Consider the following 8815-nt stretch of genomic DNA (forward strand, 5'->3'; position numbering starts at 1 on the left):
ATTATGTTTGTGGGGCGCCTGAGTGGCTCGGTTGAGTGTCCGACTCTGTGCTGACAGCTCAGAGCCGGGAGCCTGCTTCAGATTCTGTGTCTCCCTCTCTCTCTGCTCCTCTCCTGCTCACATTCTGTCTATCTCAAAAATAAATAAACATTTTTTAAAAATTTAAATAATGTTTGTATTTCTGCCTTCCAATTGCACATAAGACATCTAACTGGGCAAAATTTGCCTTTAGACAGCAGCTTTAAAAAAGTGTGGGAACAGTTATGACTTAGTTTTCCAAATAACTAGGAGGGTTGAAGGGATCCTGAGTGTGCTGATACCATTTCTATCTTAACATCCAAGTGCTTTGAATATTTCCAGTGTGCCAAAGCTAAGACTTAAACCAAAGAATGAATGTCTAATAATGGAACTTCATCTATCAGTAAGAGAAATTATTTTTTCTCTTAGCATTGGGAGAGCTCTTCAGGTATTAACACATAAATGATTTCTACAAATTTTACATTTGGCCTGCAGGTACTTTATGGTTATGATTATCCAGTAGAAGACAAAGCCCTCATTTAACCTTTCATTTCTTACTGCCTAGGAATGCAGTATATTCTCCTGTATAATTTTACCTCTGAGGTTATGAATTAGGCTGTCCCATCTCAGACCCTCAGTCTCCTTCATTCTGATAAAACACACTCATAAGTGCACATACTGGAATGCACAAAGGGCCCAAATGGGTGCTGGCTGCCTCACTCAGTGCGGGAAGAGCATTGTGGGGTGGGCACCCAGGGCTAAGGCCACAGCTGCCCAAGGACTGGCAGGAGGCCATGACACATTCACCTGCTGTTACCCCTCAGGATGAATCCTGAAGCATGTTTGTTTCATAGCTAGCTGAAAGGGACTCTTAAAATTTTTGTTATTGGATCTTTATTTTTAATTCATTTTTCTTTTTTTCTTCAGTTCCAGTTATTTTACCAGAATAAAGTCAAGTCAGGCACTCTGAGTTGATTTTCCAGAGTATGCAGCGTCTTCTTTCAATATGTGACTTCAAGTTGCCTTTTATTTCACAATGGTTCTCTTCAATGATTATTTTGTAGCATTCAGTCTATTCTGTTCAGTAGCTTTGGTTTTCTTCTCAGGAATTTACGCGCAAATGCACACACACACACACACACACACACACACACAGACACTTTGCTGAGGTTCTGTGTCACTTTCTCCGAAATCCTTTTTCATTTCTTTCATGCTTTTAATTTAAAATTTTCCTCCTTTCTATCTTCTGTTTCTCTTTATGCAATGCCCATGGTATTTATTAGTTAATATATTGCTTCTAGTTTAGTTTCCATTTCTATGATGTTGTTTCTTTTATTTCTAACACTTTCCTTGGTTTTCTAAGCTCCATTTCAAATCTTCATGTTTTCTTTTCTCTGATAATTTTTGATTCCAATTTATTTTGATTCCAATTTAAGCTGTTCTTTTATAACTGCTATTATTTTCTTAATTTCCTTTAGCTTGTTTATTTAAAATATTAGAATACAGTTTTCATTCACTTTATCCTGTCTTTCTGGTATGTTTGCTTGAAAGAATGTTATTCTGCTTCTAATTTTCCTTTTTTCTGATAATAGTTTTTTTTAAGATTTTGTTTTTAAGTAATCTCTACCCCCAATGTGGGGCTTGCACTCAGCCCCGAGATCAAGAGGGTGCACACTCTACCAACTGAGCCAGTCAGGTACCCCTTTTTTATTTGTCCTGGTTCCCACTGATAATCTTTGATGAGTTTGACTGCTTTTCTTTCCTATTGCTCATATTTCAGTGAGACCAGTTATTTGTACTAGAAGGGAGCCAGTGTAATTTTCCTGGCTTCAAGATTCTAGAGCTCCCTCTTCTGGCACTTATTTGAATTGTTTAAAAATACTGTACTTTGTGAACTGTGCTGTCCCCTTTACTTTCTTTGCCCCTATTGTTCCTGCTCAATATGAGGATTCTGTCCGAGAAGTGATAGGGTCCAAAATCAAGATCGCCCCAGTACTCTCTGACTTAATGAGGTCCCCTTGCATTCACTTACAAACTGTAGTCTACACAGCTCCTCCTTTTGGTTTGGACTGATGTTCTCTGGGGGACTATATCTGAAATGCATATAGAGACAAAAGATTTCTAGTAATATCCAAATCATACATAATGAAAAGAAATTCACCCAACAGAAAATGTTCAAAGGTTACAAACAGCCAATCTATAGAGAAGAAAACCTGAATGTCAACTAAATATACGAAAAGGTGCTTTATCTCACTAGTTATTAGAAATGCTAATTAAAACATGAAAATGGGTACTTTCAACTGATTCAGCACTAAGAACATTTACAAGTTAATATAATAACTACCAAAAAAAGAATCAAATTGTGGCTCCTGTTAGAGAACAACCATCACCTCATAGGTATTCTGAGAAAAGAAAGAGAAAAAAATGCGATAAAAGAATATTACATCCCTAGTTCTTACTCTGTGATTTCTGGGTATTTGCTTACACTTCCCACATCCTAGAATATTCTCTATCTACTTCTTTATCTAACTAGTTCCTACTCATTTCTCAGGTCTTACCCTAATTGTCATCTTTCAGGAAAACATCTGATTCCCCTTTAGCCTAAGATAAATGTTCCTGTTGTGTCTGTCCTTGGTATTTTATACTTTCTCTGACATAGCATTTTCCAGTCATTGCTGTGATACTGTTTTATGTGCACCTTGGCTAGGTTATAGTGCTGAGTTATTCAATCAAACTTTAATTGACGTATTACTATCAAGGTAGTTTATAGATGGGGTTAGCATCTACAGTCAGTTGACCTTATGTAAAGATCATCTCCCACAGTCATGGTGGGTCTGTTCCAAGTAGTTGAAAGGCCTTAAGAGCAGAAACAAACCTTTCCTGTGGCATAAGAAATTCCATCTGTGAAATGCATTGTCACCTCCTGCTTGAGAGATTCCAGCCTTTCTCTGCTAACTGCCTACCCTAGGAAATTTGAACTTGACTAGCCAGCCCCACATTTTCATATGCCAATTCTTTGCACTAAATTCCTCAATTTCTCTCTTGAAATACATGTATATGTATATACACATAAATACATATTTACATATGTACATATACAATCATATACACATTTTCAGATATATATCTCTTCTGCTTCTATTTCTCTGGTGGAACACTGCCTGACAAAATTATTCTACCAGATTATATAATGATCCGTTTTCTTTCACATCAAACTGTAAGCACCATTAGAGCAGGAATGGTGTCTGTTTTGTTTGCCTTTGTATATCTAGGGCCTAGAATATAGTATATGCTCAAAAAACTATTGAATTAATGAATTTCCTCCTGAGATTGAGGCCCAATATAAAAATCCTCAAACAGCTGTAGGGAAACATCCTCAGTGCACTTTTTGATTAGAGAAGGAAGGGGCTAAGAGACTTCTAGATGCATTTAGGAAATACTGATGAATGCCAAATAATAATAATTCACTACTTGGAGAGACCCTTTTGGTAAGTCACTGGAGTATTTATCCAATTTTCAAAGTTGTAGCAAACATTGAAAGAAAGAAAGATGATTCTAGAAGGCAGTCATTTCTGTACTAAAAAAGAAGGTGCAGCCAAACACTACTATTATAATTCACTGGCAATAAACTTTGAGATTTAAAGGAAATTTAACTACTAACATAGCTAGTAGCCCATAATCATATACTCTAAGAGTTTTATTCCATTTTTAATTCAAAGGAAACAAGAAAATAGACTTTCATCTGATTCAGCACAAGAGATACAAGAATAACTTAATATGATAGCAGCAAAAATGGATCAGAATCTTGGCTTCTATTAAAGAACAGACATTCCCTTGTACATACTCCCACAAAAGAAAGCTAGAAAGAAAACCTGATGATACGAGAGAATGACATCAAAACTTTTTTAAAACGCTAAAGATTGAAATTTAAATTAAAAAAAAAAAAAAAACTTTTGACTGCATCCTAAACCTTTGTCTTCAAAAAAACAAAACAAAACACACAAAAACAAAAAAAGTCTGAAGGCTTATGACACTAGCATCATCCATGCATTGATAAAGACATGCATTCCCAGGCCCTACCCTATGCCAACTGAATCTGAATCTCCAGTGTTCAGACCTGAGCATTGAATAGTTACTATCCTCCTCAGACGATTCTGATGCACTCTGACTTTAAACTGTCAGTCTTCACAATAGATCTTCCCTTTCCTTCACCTCACTGATCAAGATCAGCTTCTTTCTGGAAGCATTCTGTAATTCTTTTTATATTAACAAAATTTCTGTGCCTCCTTTTATCTCCTAACTCCTTATTTATTATGACATTTAATCAATGCATTACAGAATCATGAAATTGAATTGGTAGAATAATTGAGAAGGAATATTTTAGTTTTCTCCATACCGTATCTTTAGATCTTGCTTTGTTATATTAGTGTAAGTATTCTCTTACACAGAACAGACATAGTAATATTCATGTGCAAATCTGTATGTAGCCCACATCCCTGGCATGAAAGATCCAAGGACACATATTTTTGGAGAGTGTCACAGCTCACTTGGATCGAATCATGACTAAGTATTTTCCTACCAATAAACTCGACACCTAATTCTTGACCCAAAGCTTGACACAGATTTTAATGAACAGTAAAAAGGTAAGAACAACGATCTAGGTTCAATCCCATCTGTAACGCTGAAGTGATTTTAGAAAAGTTTTTCCATCTTCCTAGATTGACTCATCGGTGAAGATACAGTATCTCCTATGCAAAAATAGTAAAAAGAATAACTAATAATAGGGGCGCCTGGGTGGCTCAGTCGGTTAAGCGTCCGACTTCAGCCAGGTCACGATCTCGCGGTCCGTGAGTTCGAGCCCCGCGTCAGGCTCTGGGCTGATGGCTCGGAGCCTAGAGCCTGTTTCCGATTCTGTGTCTCCCTCTCTCTCTGCCCCTACCCCGTTCATGCTCTGTCTCTCTCTGTCCCAAAAATAAATAAATAAATAAAAACGTTTAAAAAAAAAAAAGAATAATAATAAATGGATGCTGTGCTAAATGGAAGGTAAAAGGTAAAACAAAATAAATTGCTTCTCATGTTGATGATCATGCAAGCACAACAGATTTTAGCCACAATGGGGACCTGCCATAAGCATTACACCTGCACACTTATGGTTCTAGTAAAAACATATTCAAAGTTAGACCCCAGGAAAAACAAGAAAATACGGATATCCGTGATTAAAAAATCAATAAGACCATAATATTATGAACTAAGAATTGGGAAATAGGAGCATATATTCCTTTTCTACATTCCCTGTACTTTTAAATTTCTTACTTTGAGTTTAGGCCTTATAATATACTTTCAAAATGCAGCTAAAGAGTACAGATTCATTATGAAATATCAGAATTACTTCCCAAGTTTTTTTCAAAACAGTATTATTTACCTGAGGGGCACTAGTAAGCATCTGAAGTGTGTTTGTCCTCCCTGGATGATCATGTTGGTGCACAACAGCTGTCACAGACGGAGCCACCGATTCCAGTGAGTTTAAGGACAGGCAGCCAGGGCTTCCATCTGGAACAGTAAAACTCTTGAAGAAAATGTAAGCCATGTGACCAAGTTTGATTCCACCATAAGAATCTGAAGAACCATAAATACAAGAATAAAACAGCTTTAATTTCCCACAATAATGCTAAGTGTTCCCACAGCCAACATGATTACTTACCTCATTTTTCAATTGGCCTCAGAAATAAAATACATTAGTATAAACTACACACATTAATAGAGGGAACCGTGTTAGTTATGACCTCCGCAGTCATTTACTTTACCTGACATTACAGAATTCTCACACTAGTCTACTGGTGTATTACTCGGGCTAAGGATAAAATCACTCTGATTTTCTAGACACGTATCAGCTAGGAGTTAGGTTAGGTGACCAGGGTACAGATAGGTGGTGGGAAAAGGGAGTGATAAAGAATGAAATTTCTCCCATATTATCTGTGACTCAGATGGAAATAGATAATTAGGAACTTAACTTTATCAAGACAAGCATCTCAGTATAGATTTGATGTTTTCATGTTACAGTGCGCTTCATGATAGGAAAGTTTTTTGTTTAAAAATGTGATTAACAATGACTTTGAAGCAATTTTCATGAAATAAAACAGAAAACATACTAACTATACTCCCAAACATATGTCAACCAAATATAAGGAAGGTAAGCCACTGTCCTCAATGAGCTTATACTAAATCCTAAGAGATTCGATTTACAGTGCATCCAAGGCTCCTGCTTTGTCTTCTGAGCTCCCAGAGCATGCATTCATTTGGTAGAAAAGTCCATGCTGAAGTCCTCCATGACACATATTTTGCCTGACCTTAAGGGCAGAGAGCTGAAGGATGCTGTCTTTGCCCTCTAACAGTCTGGGCTTATGTCACTAATGTGGTTCATACCATCATGTTATGGCTGCTTATAATTGTGTCTTAAGCACCCAGGCCTTATTTACATTTGTTCACTGGCTAGCACGGTATTCAATTTTAATTGGAGCAAAAAGTTGAAAAGGTAATTTCTTAACCAAAATATAGTCAGGGGAACAAAGAGAAAAGCAAGATCAGATGAAAGAGAATCACAATTGTTGAATTAAATGATTTCCTGACTGCCTGTCATGTGTCAAACATCCTTCCAGGGAATTTATATGTGTTCCTTTGTTTAATCCTCACCCCAATCCTGTGAGGCAGGAAGGAATCTAACCTTACTAAGCCTTACAGAGGTTGATGCCTTTCTCCCTGTCAACCCACCCTCCCCTCTGCAGCTAGGTGACCCAGTCTGGTCACTCACTGTCTCGACAGCCTTCCATGCTCTCCATTGCCCTTGGAATTATGTCCAAAACCCTCAAATGACTTTAAGGAGCTACAGGACCTGGTGCATTCCCATGTCTCTAGCCTCATTTCTTGCCACTCTTTCTCCTGCTCTCTCATTTTTGTTATAATAAGTTTCCTTCAGTTCCTTGAGCACACACCATGCTCTTTTTCATATCCTGGCCTTCCCATAGGCTGTTCTTTCCACCTAGAATGCTTTTCCTTCCTCTATTCTCAAAAAAAATGTTGAATGGATGAATGAATGAAGGGATACTAGAGTGTAGGATCTTGCTCAGGGAAACGATTAGGAGTAGGGAAGGGATTAGGGAATTAATCACAAAACAATGATAATAGATGAGTTGTTTGAGGTTTAAGCCAATCACAAGATGTAGCACAAACCCAGATCTTGGTTTCCTCTCTTCCCCATTTCTTGCTCTTCCTTAAAGCCTCAGCATTAGTGCCACTTTCTCTAGGAAGCTTTTTAACCCCAAAGGTGCTTAAATCCTCTTATTATCTGCCCTGTAGCTCCATGCACGTCCTTTCTATAATGCTTGTCACACCTGACTGAAGCACCTTGAGAGCAAAACCCCATCCCTTTCTTGGTTTCTTCTCCATCCCCAGCACATAGCATTGTAACCAGCACACTCTGTAAATGTTTATATAACATTCCCATAAAACAAAGCAAGAATCCTTGGGAAATTAGCTGATTCCAGGGCAGGTGAAGGAAAAATACAAGATGGGTCTGGAACATATTTATTGTAGTGCCAGAAAGTAAGGAAGCACTCAAGTATCCAAACTGTGGGGGTGGACATAGTGACCATCACCTAACACACAGAGTAGAGAAAGGGAAAAATAAAAACTTTAGTAACAGGAGAAACCTGACAGACACTGCCTTCATCAATCAAGATTAACATTGCTAGTAATACATCTTGACATCATGAACTCCCTGACTGGATCAATGAGATAGGCACCTCTCATCTTTCCCAAGATCCATAACTTGTAACCTTGAGAAAACATCAGATAACCTAAATCGGGGGCAGTTTAAGAAATATATGATTATTGCATTCAAAAATGTCAAAGTCAGAAAAAGCTAGGAAAGACTAAGAATCCATTAAAAGAATCAGAGGAGACCATGGTGATGCGATAACTAAAAGCAATATGGGAGTAATGTCAGCAATATGGCGGCCTAAGCCATTTTTCCTCTTTATCCTCCTTTTTAATCAATGAATTAGTCATCCATATATGAACAGATTTGCCTTGATTGGTCTTTTGGGTCTGAGAACCTTATTCCAAGGGGCCTGGGAGGAATCTCACCCACCAGTGCACTTAGTAAGAGACAGACAAGCCTCCATAACAGGCTGCAGAACAGGTAGAGCCAGCGAAAGTGCCTAGACCCCCTTAGCTGCCCTCAGTCAAAAACCAGGTAAGTGCTGACAGGACAGTCACTCACACCTGAGTGACAACTTATAGAAGTCCAGACTATGTGCAGGAGACTCAAGCATCCCGTTGGAAAAAGAAGAAAAGAAAAAATATGAACTTGGTTGCATTGGAGGCAGTAAGAGACAATTTCCTGTCACTTTTCCTCTTCCCTAAGGAAACACTGAACAAAGTTGATTTATCTGGCAATGGTGACCTGCCCACAGGGAAAAGGAAAGTGCCAAGTGAATCCCTGGCTGCCCCAGCTGGGCAGAATGTGGCTGGAAAAACCCATTTTGTCTCCGTCAGCACTGGGAGTACTAAAATGAGAGCTCTAAGACTTAGTAAGGAGAGTTATTGGGAAAGAGGCAGATACGAAGTTCAAACCACCTCGAAGGGATTGTGCTCAACAAGAAGTCCATCCACTATCCTCTGGGAGTACCACCACCAAGGATCTCCCCGATAGGCTACTAGGCACCCCTCAATGCACTACCGCTAAATTCACACCTCTGGGCACTCTGATGCAGGCGCCCTGTTAATGCTTTCAGGTGTG

Source organism: Puma concolor, chromosome D1 (genome assembly GCF_028749965.1).
Source record: "Puma concolor isolate L17-30 chromosome D1, mPumCon1.1.hap2, whole genome shotgun sequence".
NCBI lineage: Eukaryota > Metazoa > Chordata > Mammalia > Carnivora > Felidae > Puma > Puma concolor.